Here is an 18,875-nt window from a genome sequence, read left to right as displayed (position 1 = left end):
AAGCGTCAACCTGGAAATGCTGAGGTTGCCGGTTCGAAACCCTGGGCTTGCCTGGTCAAGGCACATATGGGAGTTGATGCTTCCAGCTCCTTCTCTCTCCTCTCTATCCCTCTCTGTCTCTCTCTCTCCTCTCTAAAAATGAATAAATAAAAAATAATTAAAAAAAACGTGAAAATTTAGAGTTCCTGATTCAAAGTCTCAATGGTGACTTGAATGACTTCAAATATATGAACTGTTTTGATAATTTCAGAAACGAAAGCAATTACTTATTTTCCATCTCTATTACTTGCAAATTATAACAGGAGGGCTTCAAGATGGAAACTTCACAAAGAAAATTTTCCTTAGGCCCTGGCTGGTTTGCTCAGTGGTGGAGCATTAGCCTGGCATGTGGAAGTCCGGGTTTGATTCCCAGTCAGGGCACACAGGAGAAGCAACCATCTACTTCTCCATCCCTACCCTTTCTCTCTTTCTCCATCTCCTGCAGCCATGGCTCAACTGGTTTGAGCAAGTTGGCCCCAGGTGCTGATGATGGCTCCATGGCCTTGCAGCAGGCACTAAAATGGTTCAGTTGCCAAGCAACAGAGCAGTGGCCTCAAATGAGCACAGCATTGCCCAGTAATGGGCTTGCTGGGTGGGTCCTAGTCAGGATGCATTCAGGAGTCTGCTTTTTGCCTCTCTGCCTCTCACTTAATAAAAAAATAAAGAAAGAAAAATAAAAAGAATATCTTTCTTACCATAAGTAGAACTATACTTCATTGGTTTACTAAAAGAGCAGGCAGTATAGGAACATAGCATAGAATTTTAGCAGAGTTAAAACCTCCCAATGAATTCACAAGAATCCTTTATATAACTTGCCTCATGGATGTCAAATAGGTTTTCCTTAACTGCGTTCAGTAATAAGAAAATCACCATCTCAAAGGGCAAGTAATTCTGTTTTGAAATAACTTGAGTCATTAGACTAATCTTTCTCATTTTAAGGTAAAGTCTATCCTCTGTAACTTCCATTCCCCAGTCCATTCTCTGGAGCTATAAAAATAAGATGTGTTCCTCTTGTACATAATAGCCTACTAGACCTTCAAAGTTCATTCTTATATTCTAAGTGCCTCCCCTTTCCTGGGAAAATATCCTATTTCCTCAAAGCATGTATAATGCAATCAATAATCTTTCCTTCTTCGTTCATCCTCCCCTGATTGTACTCATTTGGTCTTTTGCAATCTTGAATACATTTTTGTATCTTGAAACTCTTTCCCTCTTTTATCTGTTTCCCTTCATAAAAGCAAGCAAACTAGCAAATACGTGAGCGCTCTCTCCTCTCTCTCTCCTCTCTCTCCCCATTACTTTCTAGTTTTCAGTTTACTTCTCTTTTCTCTGTCAAGGCTAGTTTTTAAAAAAGTATTTTGCACTGACTTTTTCCATTTTTTCCCTTCTAAAGCTACTGCAATCTGGCTTCATACTCTGCTGACTGGGGAACAAAGTTTTTGTTGCATCCACAAAAACACTTGTTCTTACCTGATTCAAGTGTGCTGATCGCAAATCTGACCTTAGTTTTTCTCTGTAAACTACAGTTTTTTTGCAATTCAAGATTTTAGGTTTTCATCTTCTTGTAAAATTTTCAACATTTAGTTTAACATAATGAAGTAGAATGTCTTCTTGGGCATCATCTTTGTGAAGATATAATTCATATAATGCAGTAAATACACTAATACACTAGAAGATATTATTGCACCAGAATTTGTCTTCAACTTTGAAATAGAACATATTAAAACACTTACTTTAATCATAAAAATCTGTGCAAAACTTATTTAAATTCTATTCAGGCAAAAATTTGCGTTTGTAGCTCTTGGGTTTGTGTACTTGTTGAGGACAATCTCATTTGATGCTCCAGCAGTAGTCTGCCATCATATTTCTGTCCCATCGCCCCTGATAACGCTCTTCCATTGTCTTCAGATCTTGATGAAAGCGTTCTCCCTGCTCATCACTAACAGCTCCAAGATTTTCGGGAAACTTATCAAGGTGACTATTCAGGAAGTGAATCTTTTGGTGTGTTTTTTTTAATTTGTAGAAAATGACTTTATTATGTTGAATCTTCCAATCTATCAAAGTGGTATACCCTCCATCACGCATCTCTGTTTGGAGTTGTATAGTTTTCATCACACGAGTCACGCATATTTGTTTAATTTATATATAAATGTTATTATTGAGCAAATATAAATAGTATTAAGTTTTAAGTTTCAGTTTCCGCTTATTCATTACTTATCTATAGAAATACAACTGATTTTTGTGTGTTGATCTGGTATCCTGGAACCTTTAATAGTTAGTGGACTGTTTTGTATTGAGGGGCTAACGGCGGCCCCCCCTTCCCCAGCCGCCTCCCCTGCCCCCCTTACCCTTCCTCCCCCTTACCCTCCTTCCCCCTTCCCCTCCCCCCACCCCCTTACCGCCCCCCTCGGTATTGTTGGGTAAACAGGTGGTGTTTTTTAGGTTTGCCCATATGTATTGAGGGGCCACCACCCCTCACCCCCACGTGCTTCCCCAGCCTCTGTAGGTTCTCTTCCCATTCAATTTTAACTAGTGGGCCTGATGATACTGAAAATCTCCTTCCCCCTCTCTTTCTGTTTTACTCCCCCTCCCTCCCTCCCTCCCTCCCTTGTTCTCACCTTTCCCACCTCATTCTTTCCTTTTCTCACAATGACAATTTCTTGCACATGTGGGATAGCAGATTGATTTTTTTTTCAAAGTTACCTGGTTGCCCTTTCCTCCTCTATCACAGTTCTGGACTCAAGATATTTCCACTTTACCCTTCTCTCTTACAACATTTCAATTCAAAAAAGACCTTAACGTTAAAAAAAAAAAAAGATCTGGCATGTTACAATTTCTTTTAATATTTTTATTTACAAATGAGGTACCATAGTTAAATTTGTCAAGTGTTACTCCTGGAGATATAACAAGGACAAGGTAGATTGTCAGCTGTCATTTCAGAATGATGACACACTTAAACATGCTGTAATAACAAGAATATGAGAAAGTAGACTGGATTCTGGAAAGACGAGAAAATTGTCTGCTTAACCACAACAACCTGCCCCTCAAGGGCTCTAAAATAATGATAGTTTTATTGACATCATTTGATAGAAGATAAACAGTGTGCTAAAACAATTTTAGTCTGTTCCAATCAAGGAAATACGAGTGGCTCGAGTTGTTCATTCAAGTATTCATGGTGTCAGGCTTGTGCTAGTCACAGAGGTACAGAAGCAAACAAGACTGACACTGTCACTGTGCGATGGAGCTAACTATTTAGTGTAAGAGCCATTAAATAAATATTTTCTAAGTTGGTAGGTTACAATTTTTAGGAATGTTAGGAAAGAAATATACAGAGGTAGAAATATGTACTATGGGATAATTCCTAGCCTGGTATTTGGGGAAAGAGAAGTTTTAAGGCTGGTGTCCCTGAAGCAGGGACAGAGAGGACAGATTGAATATGAGTTAGAAGTTGGCTAGACCAAGAGCAAGAAAAATGACATCCTGGCCAAGAGAATAGCATGTGTAAAGATTGCAGGCTGGGGCAGGGCTGTGGTGTATCTGAAGAACCAAAAGCATGGTTATAATACAGTGCAGGGAGGAAGAAGAGAGAGCATGCCACATGGTGAGGCTGGAAACCCATAATAAGCCTTTTAGATCATAGTAAGAATTTTTAAGTTGACTTTACATGGAAAGTAAAGTATGCAGCTATTGCTGCATAACAAAAAACCACCAAAACTCCAGAGCATATGATAATAAGCATTTATTTCTTGGTTACAGACGTCAGACAGGTTGGCTTGGCTTCAGGCTGCAGGGCTGGGGGTTGGTGAAAGAGGCTCTGTTCCTCACGCATCATACTGGAGCATGGGGCTTGGCTCTGGCAGCTCTCTGGGTGAGGAAGCTGCTTGTGGTGGTAGGAGAAGCACAAAAGAGCAAGCATGAGAGCAAACAACACACAGCTTCTGCTCAGGCCAGGTGAACCCACAAACATCCCATTGGTCAAGGTGAGTCATATGGCCACAAACAATATCAATGGGACACAGAAGTACAATCTTCAAATGGAGGCAGGTGGAAGATGCAGGGGGAGAGGACTTTTTCTTTTAGTGTTAATTTTATTAAATTTTCATTGATTCAGAGAGAGGAGAGAGAGAACGAGAGAGAAGAGGGAGAGAGAGAGGAGATGGGAGGAGTGGGAAGCATCAATTTGTAGTAGTTACTTCTTGTATGTTCCTTGACCAGGCAAGCCTGGGGTTTCAAAGCTGTGACCTCAGCATTCCAGGTTGACTCTTAATCCCCTGCACCACCACAGGTCAGACTTTAGTGTTATTTTATTTTTTAGATTTTATTTATTGAGGAATTTTTCTACCATAATCTAATCTATCACAGAACACACAGAGGGATTACAACCTAGAAGTGGGGGGGATAAATTTAGTTTTAAAATGGCATATCGGGGTGTGTGAAGAATGGGTTACAGCAGTGATTTTCAACCTTTTACCTCTCATGGAACACATAAATTAATTACTAAAATTCTGCAGCACACAAAAAATATATGTTTTTGTAGATCTGATATAAAACATAGATATAACTTTGATTCATTGACACCAGAGAGCTATTGTGTTGGTGATTGTCATTTTTTTATTTGACCTTCTAAGGGAAAAGAGGTCAGTGCTCCTCACTGAATAGTCAAATGTTGCATGTTTTAATAGTTCTGGCAGCACACTAGTTGAAAATAACTGGACTAGTCCTTGGGATAGAGACAAAAAGGGAAGTTTTACAAGAGAAGAAGATGATTTGTAGTTGTGTATCCGCTCAGTTCTGGTGCGATAGTTAGATAACTAAGTGGAGCATCATTGTTATAATCGTGGTAAATCATACCTTGCACACCTTGGCTTATTTTCATAATTTCTCCATAACAGTATATATGGTTGTATTTATGTTTGCTTGTAAATAGAAGAGACTGCAAGTAGATATTTCAACAAAACAGTCAACTTTAATAACAAATAACTTATGGGGTTTTGAGATAACTAAGTCTAATTCCTTCATTTGACAAATAACTCAGAAAAGACCCAGAGAAGTATTTTATTCCTTCTTGAATAGAAGCATCATCATCATCATCATCATCATCATCATCATCATCATCATTATCATTGAAAGAGAGTGAGATAGAGAGATGAGAAGCATGAACTCATAGTTGCAGCAACTTAGTGCTTTCTTATATGTGCCTTGATCAGGGGGCTCTAGCTGAGCCAGTGACCCCTTGCTCAAGCCAGCGACCATGGGATCATGTTGATAATCTCATGCTGAAGCCGGTGACGTGGGACGTTTAAGCCAGCAACTTCTGGGTTTTGAATCTGGGACTTCAGTTTCCCAGGTTGATGTTCAATCCACTGTGCCACCACCAGTCAGACTAGAAACATTATTTTAAAAAAGCATAGCCTACGTGGATCATTCAACAAATTTCTTATTAAACATTTATGTTATGTTCCATACTTTATAAATTAACTTGTGGTATGAAAAATAATTATTAATAGCAAAGACAGTACAATATAAAATATTTCTTAAGTGCTGTGTGCCACACACATTTACCAAAAAATACATTTATAATGCATTATCTCATGTATTCCTTATAAAAGGAGTTTATGAAGAAAATGAAATTTATAATGGTTAGTAGATCATCCAGTGTCCATTTTCTTAACTATTATGCTATATTATTTTGGTTCCTGAATTAGAGCATCCAAAAATATGATGGGAAATACCGACACAATACTTAGAAAACTGTATAGAAAACATATTTAAGTACTAAGTATGAGGGTTACAGACTAGAAACTACTATAAAAATGTATAAATTGGGGAATTCAAATTATAGGGACAATAATGTAGACTTTATGTGAAATTCATTCATCTTAGAATCAAGGTAACAATCTTTTTTGTTGGACATCCTATAGATTGTTGAGTATGGTAGAACTTTGACCTTTTTGTATAACTTGCTTGTGGGGAACACAAACCTTGTACATCTTCTCAGAGTCCCCTGATGACTTCATTCCTTATTTTTCTTAGCATTCCACATTCTCTGGGATCCTATCCCTTTTGGACTTTGAGGAAGCCCCTCACTACAGAGTACAAACTCTATTGTTTTCAGCAGTTGCCCCAAGAATGGAGGTGTAGGGGAGTTGGATCCTCTTGAAATAAACCTGAAAGACAGGAGACAGATAATTTTCTCTTTTCTCTCTCCCACAGATCACTTTAAAGTATAGTTTTGCATGGTTACTCTTGATACAATTTTTGTGGATCCCGCTTATAGCACTATGGCTGGGTTTAAATGGACTTCCTTCTTTTGTTATATATTGAATTAAATGAACATGTTATAGTGAAATGAAAGATGTAAATTTTGGAAGATAAGATATAAGACTATACAGAAATAATATGCTTGCTATAGTTTGCTCCGAGATAACATTCCCTGTTCCTCCTGGAATTTTCACTTGTTAGTAGTAATTAATTAGTTTGCAAAATTTGAGAAACCATGTGTGTGTGTGTGTGGGGGGGGGAGAATATATGCTTTTATATATAAACATATCTGTACACCTATAAAATAAATAAAAATATTACTTCAAAAACCGTCCCCATGTTTGTGTTCTAGGGGATGCAGCAGAATTGTCTTTCAAAGGAAGACTTTTTTTGTTTGAAAAAAACACTTCCGTAGGCCTTTTGGTCTGCCAAGTTAAGTAAATCGCAGGAGCTAAGCTGGCAGGAAATGTTGAGTCACAGAGGAGTGAAACTCATTCTGTTAGTAGTGTTAATAGTATCGTCATTCTATATAGGTTGGCAACTCTTGCAGATTATTATAGGCTTCTTGGTTTAGCTCTCACTGGCTGGGTTTAAGGAAAAAGGAATGTGTGGCTCTAGACACAGGGGAGAGGTTGGGCAACAGCCAGACTCATTTGAACTGACATCGATTCCAGCAACATAGAGCTGGGTGGGGGCTGGGCGGGGGGCGGTTAAGAAGGAGTTGGCCAATGGAGGGCCCCATGCAAAGGGTGTAGTAGCAGTGAGCTAATAACCAGATTTTGGCTCTGCCTTTCTTTCATGAAATTCTCTGTCCCGGAGTCTTCAGCTGTGCTTTAGGGGGATGAAGGAAGACCTGTATTTGGGGGCAGTGTGTACCTGCAGACTGACAGAATTTGGGGATAACATATAAAATGATGATGAGGCCACCAGACATGATTAGGGAAATCTGGGGAGCAGCAGATTAAAATGAGAGAACAAACAACAGGAAAAAAGTGAGAGCATTTTCTGAGTATTCTCAGAACTGTGCAGGGCTCTGTATACATGTTTGTGTTTATACAGCATTAGTTCTTTTACAGCTGACCTTTGAACAAAGTTTCCTTTCATCTGCATCACATTCCCTTTGCTTCTTCAACTCATCATTTAAGTATCAGGTGAAGTGCCATTTCCTTAGGGTGACCTTCCTCAGTTCTCCAAACCAGATGAGGCCCCCAGCATATTTCTGCGCAGGCCCTGCTTCCTCCTTCTTCTTGTTCATCAGCAAATGTTTACTGAGCCTGCCATTGTCATATGCATGAGAGATACAGCAGTGAAGGCACCAGATAAAAATCCTTGCCCTCATCACACCTGGAGTTATTTGTTGACTATTTGTGTTTTCTGTTAGGCGCAGCTCCTCAAGGACAGCGAACACCTCCATCTTCTTTACTGTTTATACCCCACCACATAGTTTTGAGCCTGGAACATGATAGGTGCTTAGCAAATATTTGTCAAGTGAAGGAATGGTATAAAAGTTGGAGATCTGCTGAGGTTGATAGTATCTGTAACCAGGGGGTCTTCAAATTCCTTGGCTGATATCGCATAGTCAAGGGCATAAAATGAGTTGTTGAACTTGGAAAGCTTCAAAACATGCTAGGAATTATAACTGATATAAAAATGTAGCTTGACCTGTTAGGTAGCTACATATCAGGCTTTCAAAGCCCACTATTGATTTAAATGTTTTAAGGGGATTTGATGTTAAAGGAAGTTGAATAGATCAGGAGCAAAAGCACTCTGGCCCCAGTGGCTCATAGCGGCCTTGGCTGGCTTCCATAAGCCTTTACTGCAGGAAGTATTTATAAGTATTTAAAAACAGTCTTATGTTTGTGTGGGGACAAACTACAGTTGTAAAAAGTATAGAATTTTTCTTTCTTTTACCACAGGATCTGTTGGTATGAGAGAACAGAACTAAGTGGGAAAACTAATTTTGTTTTCAAAAATGTATTCTTTGGCAGGTGAGTTTTCAGCTACAAATAAATACTGGTTCTGAATGGGAAGTCTGAGAAAATAACTTTGATTCTAGACAGTGAGTTCCCCGAGGACAGGGTCTGAAGCACCTGCACCTTGGAGCGCTTGGAACTGAAAAACTCCCTGGAAGTACATTTTCTTTTCTTGAATGAAGGAGCACAGTCTTTTGAGTGGGAAAGAAAAATCAGTCAAATTCATTATTTTGGTAAGCACAGAAACCAGCAATTATTAATTACCTAAAGCTTTCATAATTTATAAATTATTTTTTTGATGTAGACATAGTCAGGAAAAATAGTCAACCCAAGTCAAATAAAATATTTTAATTCAATTGCAGTACTGTGTAACATTTATTTAGTCTGCCTAATGTATAAGAAAATCATAAATACAATAAAATAAAACCTACAACAAAACTATAGAAGAGAAAGAACTACAGTAGGAAAGCACTTGACAGCAATTCAGCACGACACTTAGCTCGGAGTCTCCAGTTGGCCAATGGCAAGAGGAACCTGTGAGGGAATGCACACTCCTCCTCGTCCAGCGAAAGGAACGTCTCAGTCTATCGGGACAGAGAAACATCTTCCTGGCCCTGGGATCTGAGATCCTTTACCATATGGGTCTTTGTAAAGAAGACATTGAGAACAACTGGGACAAGATCCTTAATGTCAATTTTACAGATAAAGACGAAAAGACAAATATATGTGACGCTACTTTTTTTTAAAGCAGAGGTGAAAGGTGAGAACATAACATGAAATCATGGCTCTATAAAAGCTATTCCTGAGAGTGAGATGACTAGTTTCATGTTTCTCTGAGATGAGGTGGCACAAACGTGGAGAGGATGGAGGATGGAATATCTTGCACCAGCTGTGGGCCTCAGGGTGGGGATCAGAAGCCATGGCTGCGGTGGTGGCTGAATGTGCAGCGCTGAGGGCAGCAGGGGGACTCGGCCACACAGGGTGAGGGACCTCTGAGCCTTCGCTCTACTCTTGCCTCTGCTTCAACCAGTGATGTTCTTCGACTCTGGGTTTTACCTCTTGGGGTTTCTTGCTTCCTTTCTTTCCTTTGAAAGTAAAGTGCTGCCGGGGGATATGCAAATTTGTAGCATTATGTACTTTTACTGATGAAGCTTCTGTGACCACACTTTTAAAAGTACCCATCTGTCCTGACCCAGCAGGCTTGACCCTCTTTCCCGGTTTTGTTTTCCTCAACAGCACTTACCAGTACCTAAGTTACTATGAATTTCTTTATTTTGTGTGTTGGTCAGGGTTATAACAGGAAACAGTTTCCTTGAACTGGGTGATGTCAAGATAGGTACTAAAAGAACAATTAACAAAGGTGCGGGCAAGGTTTAGAAAAACCGGCAGGCCTAATGCAGCGCCTTGGGACCAGCAACAAAGGTGGGGGTAGTGGGGAGCCATTACCACCCCAGGCCTGCAGGAGAAAAGTGAAAGCGCACTTGGGAAGAGAGAGGAACTTGGAGAGCACGGCTGCATGAAGAGGGTTGCCCTTGGGAGAAAGATGCAGCCATCCCATAGTGACTCACCACCACACCTTTACCCTCCTCTTGTGCCTCAAGTGCCTCCCATTGGCCAAACCCAGCGGGAGACAAGAAGCAGAGAGTGCTTGCCCGTGTGGTTGGCAGAGATGCGCGGGTTGGGGTGGAGCAGCCCAGAGAGTGGGTCAGGTCAGGAGGAGCACGCAGAAGATCGCAGCTGTATTTCGTTGGCTGTCTTTCTCCCCCAAGTAGACCTTAAGTTCCACAAGGGCTGGGATTTTTACCTGTTTCTTTCTCTTCTGTATCTGCTGTGCCTGGCTCATGATTGGTGCATATATTATATATAAGGTCTACCGGAAAGTTCTGTCCATTTTTGGAATAAAATAAAATACAAATTTTTCTTACCATCAATAAACTTTATTAAATAATATAATTGCCATTATTATTAATGATTTCTTGCCAGCGTGAGGGCAATTTGTATATCCCATTTTTGAAAAATGTTTTATCTTTTGAAAAATTGAACCAGTGCTTGTTTGATATCTTCTTCATTTTTGAATTTTTTGCCCTTCAAAAAATTTTGTAAGGACAAAAACAAGTGATAGTCGGAGGGTGCTAAGTCCGGGGAATACGGTGGATGCGACAGACATGCTTCTGTAGCATTTCACCCTTGTTGAAATTCGTAAAAATTACAATGGTGTAAATGAACTTTATCAGTAGCCATGGGTATACTATCGCTTCACACATAAGACTAACGTGAATCAACTTTGTTTTAGTTAATTTGCTACGTCAGTATGTATACATTAAGTGATAAAAATAGAGAGGCACACATGCGCCAAATAAACGTGCTTACGTGTCAAAACTTGTGATAGAAACAGACAGAACTTTCCGGTAGACCATATATATATATTATATATATATATATATATAATATATATATATATAATATTGAGTGAAGAAATATCAATTGTTTTAATGTGAGTTTAAAAACTCAACAATCTCAATAATAGTATAGGAACTCTAGGCTATTTATATATAATACATCATTGCGGGAGACACTTTTTAAGTTGGTTGTCTTTATTTTCCTGACTTCAATGAGTAATAAATGTTTGATACTCAATAAATTTTATGTATAAACATAGATATCTGTAACAATTTTGAAATTATTTTCAACCAGAGTTTGAGTCACTGCATATAGAAGAACTTCTTGCAAGGCATTTACTGCACAGTAATATGATTCAATCATTCAATCATCTTTATTTCCTATGTGTCTCACAATGCTGAAGGCAGCATTATCTCCCTAAGTCCTATACATTTCAGCAGAGAAATAATCATAGCACAAAACAACATTTCTACTACTGGTAAAGCCTGATCACAGAGATAACTGTCTTGAACACCCTACTGCTAGGGGGAAGGGGAAAAAAGGAAGGTCAGTGATTTATTTGAATGGACAGATGGGTCATAACATATTCCTTCAAAGTGATCTAATTTGGGCTCTGATGGACTGTAACAAGAAGTGACTCAGAGCAAAGTGTCCTTCACTGACACAAATGTGGGCTCTGATGGAGGGGCTGCTCTCCCCAGCCTGCCCCACGGGCTGAGCAACAGTTGAGGTCTGTTTCTTTAGGTGTTGGGATCACACAGTCTAGGAATTCCAAGGAGCAGGAGCACAACACCTTGACTCATTTCAGGGCATCTCTAGGACACCAGTGCCACCCGCCAGTGTCCGAGGAGCTAAACTCAACATGTCAGGCACAGCTGAGAAAACGAACAGGGTTCCCCTGCCCTGGCAGAATCTCGTAGTCTTGAGATGTGGGCTCCATAGATGGTGCTCTGTTACAGGCAGTCTGGTGATGTCATGAGAGGTCTCCATCCAAGTGAGAGTGGTAGATTGTACTAATGTTCAAAATGCTTGCTGCCTCCTCCCTGGGGTACTGCTCCCTGAAGGAGGAGTTCACCTTCCCTCTCTTGTCGGTATCAGGAATGGCCATATTACTTGCTTTGCTGATGAGGTGAGAACAGGAGCTTTAAGAACGAGCTTGTGTTTTTCATATTTCATTTGTCTCTGCTACAGACTTAATGTTCCCCAGAGAGGTTGCTCCATTAGCCTGTGACCTGGACTGAAGTCAACGTAGTGTAGAGCTGAGGCCAGCCCACAATGGATATAACCATAAACGCAAAATAGAGCTATTTATTATTATTGTAAGCTGCTGAGATTTGGAGATCATTTGTTACTGCGGCATAACCGAGTCTACCTGACTGACACAGGGAAATCACATCTCTCACTGTCCCTACTTGCCCACCCTGCAACAGAAAACAGCTGTTACGGTGGTCAGAGAGCTGGCTTGTCGGGCTCTTTAGCCACTAAGGTCAGAAGCACAATGAAGGCTGATGAGGGTAAAGCAAGGACTGTCAGGTTGATGGCGAGTTAGCAACATTCAGTGCTTTGCTTACTGAGAAACAATTTGAACTTGAAAGTAGCTTTTGTAAGAATATGCGGGTTGTTTCAGGGGCTCTGACTGGCTCGTGCTGGTCGTTTTGCATTGGAAGGGGGGCCAAGCAGGGAACTGTTACAGCAGGACTATGCCCAGGACACAGAAACCACTGGCATGCTTGCCACAATGTAGCAATAGCATGTGGAATTGGCACTCCAAAGAAAAAGCATTGGAAGCGGCAGGAAATGGAAGCATTAATAACTGTCAAGAGCAGGGCAGACAGGCTAACTTAATGGGTGAGCTCAGTCCACTCGGGGCCTGATAAGTCCTATCACTCTCTCTGTCTACAGTCATTCTTCCTAGGAGACATATAAATCATAGCCAATGACCTAATAAAATAATAAGGTTTGTCTGAGTTTTGACAACAGAAAATAATAGAGGACCTCAAATTCAGAGGGAGAGAAAGAGAAGGCATTTTAAAATCGCTTTCTCACTGGAATAGAGAAAGTCTACAAATGAACAAAAAGTTATGCTCTGTCTACAAGCTATCAGTTTCCTGAAAATACCCACAAATCTATGATACTTTATAGAGCTACAGAAAGGAGTCAGGATAAGTGGGAAGGTTTTCTGGCTGCACCTTTTCTCTGTTAGGTACTTGAATCGTCTCTTTCTGACATGAAATGAATTTATTGGAGAGTAAACTTTCTTTTACTTTCATGATTTCTTATCTTTGCATTGTTGCATTGTTTACTGTGGAAAGAGTGGGCTTCTAAACAAGGTAGGTCTGAATTTGCATCCCACTTCTGCTTTTGAGGCCCATGACTTGGCAAGTGACTAAATTTCTCTGAGTCATTTTCTTCAACAGTGTTCTTGTGAGGAATTAAATGAAACAATATATTGGGGTATTTGGCACAGAGCCTGACATTTACAGGCTCAATCCTTGTTATTTTTTTTAAGTAATTGTTATTGATTGATTGACTGATTGATTGATTTTAGAGAGAGAGAAACATTGATTTGTTATTCCATTCATTTATGCATTCACTGGTTGATTCTTGTATGTGCCCTAAGCAGGGATTGAACCTATAACTTTGGTGTACCAGGATGACGCTCTAACTAACTGAGCTACCAGGTCAGGATACTATCTTTCTTTACTCTTTTAGAAATGTTTAAAGGTGGGAGAGGGTTACGCTGCTAGTGCAGGTCAGTCCTGGTATGTTGACAAACAATGTACATCTGGTAATCACTATAATTAAAAGAACAGGTGACTAGTAAGTATACCATTTGCTCTATTAGGTCAACTACATGGCCTACCCACCCCAGTGTTCTGCTCTAAATATCTACATTAAATTTTGTGTGGCTGATTGCTGGATATAATGTTTCAATGACAACTCTCCTTACTTGCTGGGAGCTAGTAGTCTGTGTCCCTAGTTAACATCTATTGCATTCAGTAAGTACTTGCATCTTTATTATGGACAGGATGCTTTGATAGTTTATCTAAGGAGCTTTGCTCCTCACTTTCCCATCTTCTCTTCCTTTAACAGTAGAAAAAGTGTTGCTATTTCTGTTCCTACCTGTGCTTTCAATTCTATCCTTTCCAGACCCTCTGGGAACTTGTTTTTGTTGATTGTTTCTTCTCTTCTTTACTGTCAATCTCCTTTCTACTGGATCCTTTTCTTCTGCTAGGGCAAAAAATAAAAGAATAAACAAAACTCAAAATACTCCCAGAAGCAGCCTCCCTCAAGTCAGGTTCCTTCCCCAGGAGGGTGCAGAAGCACTCCAGCTCAAGGCCAACAACACCAGAGCATGAAGAGGGCCTGATCATTCATTGTACCTGATGGAGCTGGACCCCTCCTCTCTCCCCATACTGAGTAGCCAGTAGCAAGCAAGCTGGTTGCCTCTAGAGCAGCTATTTTCAACTGGTGTGCCATGCAAAAAAATTTAAAATATGTATCACCTGACTATTTCGTCGGGGGTACTGACCTCTTTTCCCTTAGATTGTCACATAAAAAAATGACAACAGTCAACATAATAGCCATCTGTTGTAAATGAGTCAAAAGCATACCTATTTTTCTTGTCAGGTTGGCAAAAAATAGAATATATATTTTGGTGTGCTGCAGAATTTTAGTAATTAGTTTTGTGTGCCATGAGATGGAAAAGGTTGAAGATCGCTGCTCTAGATGACAGTGGTAAGAACCTCTGTGAATGAAATTCTTGGTGCTGGTCTAGCATGAGCTGTGGGTCTAGAGAAAAAATAAGAGTTTTGGGGAACTCTACAACAATTAGAAGAAAGAGGAAAGGAAACAGGAGACTTCAGTATGTTCCACGTAAATCCTGCAGAGCTGACCAGGCGTTCTGACGAGGGAGGCACGCAGCCGGGCGCTGGGACCGAAGAGGTGCAGGTGCCCCTAGTTCCAGCGGAACGCTAGCAAATACTCTGCACTATTGAAAACCACACTCCTCTTCCAATTAGAGGATGTGGGAAGTCGCAGTATTTACATGTGGTTTTTAAACAGACCCAGTATTGTCAATCTCTTTTTCTACAAGTGAAGAAAATGATCAAGTAATGGGAAAGGGTCAAATGCTCTACCATAGTGCCATTGTCTTCATCTTATTAACAATTATGATGCCTTATTCCTATATACAGTTGACCCTTGAACAACGCAAGGGATTAGGGATGATAACGCTTTGCATATTTGGAAATATGTATATAGCTTTTGACAACCTTAAAACTTAATTACCAATAGCCTACTCTTGACCAGAGAAGCCTTATTGATAACATAAATAAATGATTGACATATTTTCTAGATGTATTATATACTGCATCTTTACAGTTAAGTAATAGAGAAAACATTATTTTAAAAATCATGAGAAAAGACATTTACAGTAGTGTATGTATTTATTGAAAAACATCCACATATAAGTTTCCCAGTGCTGTTTAAACCTGTGTTGTTTAAGAGTCAAAGGTATTTCAGCCCTAAAGTGACAGGTTCAGGCTATTCAAGATAATACATATATCTTCAAAAATCATAGAAAGGTTTTAAAATTTCTGCCTTAACTGATGGTCGCACAGTAGATAGAATGTCAGCCTGGGATGCTGAGAACCCATGTTTGAAATTCCGAGTTTGCTGGCTTGAGCGTGGGCTCACCAGCTTGAGTGCAGGGTCACTGGCTGTAGTGTGGGATCTTAGATATGACCCCATGGTCACTGGCTTGAGCCCAAAGGTCACTGGATTGAAGTCCAAGGTCACTGGCTTGGGCCCAAGTTTGCTGGCTTGAACAAGAGGTCAGTCACTGGCTCTGCTGTAGCCCCTCAGTCAAGGCACATATGAGAAAGCAATCAGTGAACAACTAAGATGCCACAACTATGAGTTGATCCTTCCCATTTCTCTCCCTTCCTGTCTGTCTCTCTACCCTCCACCCTGCTCGGTCTTGCTAAAAAAAAAAAAAAAAAAAAAATTATAAAATAAATCTTATCCTTTATCGAGATAGTCTTGACTTTTCTAGATCCTTTGTTTTTCCATATACATCTCAGAATCAGCTTGCAAACTACTACTCTTACTCTTTAATATCATACTCTTGGCACACTGATCCATTCTGTTGAACTGGACTTATAACACAAAAAGCAAATGCAAATAGAGCAAATGCAAACAACATGCAAATAATACAAACATGTGAATACTGTGTAACAAATGTGGGAAAAAAGCCAGTTTTTACTAGTAGAACACACAGGTAGAATTTACAACTTTAATCCGTAGGTAAATGATCTTGCTACCAGCTTTTTAGTTTGGAGGAGAGAAAAGAGGTCTAACTTGTCCAGCTCCTTTGGATAATGTCCTGTCATTAGTAGAAATGTACAATAATGTAAATAAGGTGAAAATACATGAACTGAGAAGAACTTCATACTATTAATTTCGTGTTAGCTGAGATGAACTGAGTTATGTCCTTTCAGGATTTGTACTGCTTTTAAAAATACAGTGGTTATTGGAGTGTGATGGGATTTCTGTGAAAATCATTATTAACCTAATAATTCAATTTGGAAAACTGTATGTGAACAAAATGGCTTCATTACTTTTCACAGTAGACCATCAGAAAAACCCCTGGTGACAACCAGTTATCAATAAACCACACTGTAAGAAACACCAAAAACCAAGGTGGCAGTGTTAATTTCAGACAGGGTGAAATCTAAGGTTGAGAATAAAGATGTATAATTTTTTACACACTAGATGAACAAAATAGAATAAGGAAAACATTTCATAATCATTTTTCTCTTGTCATAAAAATTTCTTCAGGACCTCCCTTTTAATTGGGTGTTTAATATTCTCCTGTGCAGTTGAACCAGCAAGCTGAATTCCACAATATAGTACAAGATTTCTCCACCTCAACAATGCAACAATAATTTGTTATTGGGACTTTTATTAATACTATGAATCAAATCAATAGGCTCAGAGAAAAAAATATCAATAATATCAACGGGTAGTGAAGTGGCACTTGATAAATTCAACACCAAATTTCATGTATTACTGGGGACTTGTGCCAGACTTGTGTGCAAAAGGAAATGGGGACTATGATAGACCCCTCCCAGACTGTAAAGGTAAGCTTACAAAGAGCCATTACACCTGCTAGAGCTTTCTAACTTATATAAAGTGGTCTACATCTATATGGGGTGATGAAGAAGACAAAACATTAGAGCATATGTGCCCAAATGCTTGTGTGGAGACTCACCATGTGGTGTTCCTCGAATCATGTCGTCACAGAAGCAGTGATGGGTAGGGGACATTGTGATGTGCTGCCTAGATTCCCCTTCAATGAAGGACTGGTTTGCTCCAATTCCTTGGGAGTTTTGCTGGCAGACAGAAATACAATTTTATGCCCAGCTAAACTATTACTCAAGATTCAACTTAAAACATAGACATTACTTAGATACACAAAAATAGTTTTCTGTCTGCAGGCCCTCAATTAAAGAGCTTTTAAAAAAGACTAGCAACCTCCTGATCAGACAGTGGCACAGTGGATAGAGTATCAACCTGAGGTGCTGAGGACTTAGGTTTGAAACCCTGAGGTCACCAGCTTGAGCGTGGGCTCATCCAGCTTGAGCCCAAAGGTCTCTGGCTTGAGCCCAAGCTCACTGACTTGAGCAAGGCATCACTAGCTCTGCTGAAAACCCTCAGTCAAGGCACATATGAAGAAGCAATCAATGAATAACTAAGATGCTACAACTATGAGTTGATGCTTCTCATCTCTCTCCCTTCCTGTCTGTCCCTGTCCCCCCCTCACTAAAAGAAAAGTAAAACAAAGGTTAACAACAAAAAAATCTGTAAGAAGTATGATGCCTAAATAATAAACACATTTGTAAATTAATTAATGCTTGTAAATGAGAAAGGGAAGCTCAGTGTATAGTGAAAAAATTATACTTTATGAGGAAAGAAAATAATGTTATCAAATCAACTAAAAAAAGAAACAGTAAAAAAGAAGGAAAGAAAACCTCATAAATATAAAACATTATATGTCATGAGTAATTCTAAATGTTTCAACAATCAAAAAGTATCAATGGATTAAACTCAGCTATTAAAATACCAATAAAAGATTTTATAAAATCAAGCTACTTACTACATACAGACAGATCTACCCATAAAATAAAACCACTAAGTACTCTAAAATCATAATGGAAACAAAACCTATTATGGCAATGGTAAAATCCAACAAGAAGAAGGTAGCAATAGGACTGAAGCAGATCCACACATGATACAAGAACAGTCTACAAAGAGAACACCATAACCAAGAACAAGTGCACACTTAACAACATGGCCTCCGACTATAGAAAGAAAACAAACCACAAAGAGAAATAGGAAGATCCACAATCACATTTGAATAATTTGAAAGAACCACCATCAAATATATATATATATATGAAATAGACAAAAAGTCTGTAAGAATAATATTTGGTTTACTAAATTAAGAGTTTATCACATACAGACATGCAAACCACACACAAAACCTTTTACCCAATAGATGAAGAATAGACATTCATTTCAAACAAATATAAAACATTTCTAAAAATTAAACATGTATTAGGTACCCATAGAACATAGAACATAGTTTTCTTAACTGTAATGTAATTAAATTAGAGAGTAATAACAACATGACAGTTTAAAGAAACCCCAAAACTCCTAAATAATCCATGGGTTAAAGAAATAGAAAGAAAATGATAAACTATTTAAGACTGACCAAAAAATAACTACATTTCAAAATTTGTATTATGCAGCTGCAGTATTTGGGAGGAAATTTATATCTTAATGTATTTACTTATAAATAGTAAATATTATTTTTAATAAATGATTTCATGATTTAATTCAAGAAGCTGTAAAAATGAAGCAGTAAACCTATGGAAAAAATAGGAGAAGTTCATAACAATCAGAGCAAATATGAACAGAGAAAACAAGCCAAGAAAGATCACCAATAGCAATAATTAACACATTCAAAACCTATTTTTTTAAAAAGATAAATAAAAAGATATATCCTTAAGAAAACTGATCAAAGTCAAATACAGAAAACTATATCTGGTTACAGACTGACCTACCTTTTTTGCCAATGAATTTAAAAACAAATAAAATGGAATATTTCGTAGAAAAAATGCAAATATTAAACTCAGA

General features: G+C 38.9%; 1 long non-coding RNA gene across 2 annotated transcripts in view; it reads left to right on the top strand.

Annotated features, from left to right (window-relative positions):
- The window catches only part of LOC136324796 (uncharacterized), a 73,100-nt gene that overhangs the window by 27,978 nt on the left and 26,247 nt on the right, over positions 1 to 18,875 (top strand). The gene's annotated exons all lie outside the window — the stretch shown is intronic.

The sequence above is a fragment of the Saccopteryx bilineata genome, chromosome 2 (assembly GCF_036850765.1).
Source record: "Saccopteryx bilineata isolate mSacBil1 chromosome 2, mSacBil1_pri_phased_curated, whole genome shotgun sequence".
NCBI classification, from domain to species: domain Eukaryota; kingdom Metazoa; phylum Chordata; class Mammalia; order Chiroptera; family Emballonuridae; genus Saccopteryx; species Saccopteryx bilineata.
Note: the sequence above shows the minus strand (reverse complement) of the source record. Positions and strands in the feature narration are given on the sequence as shown.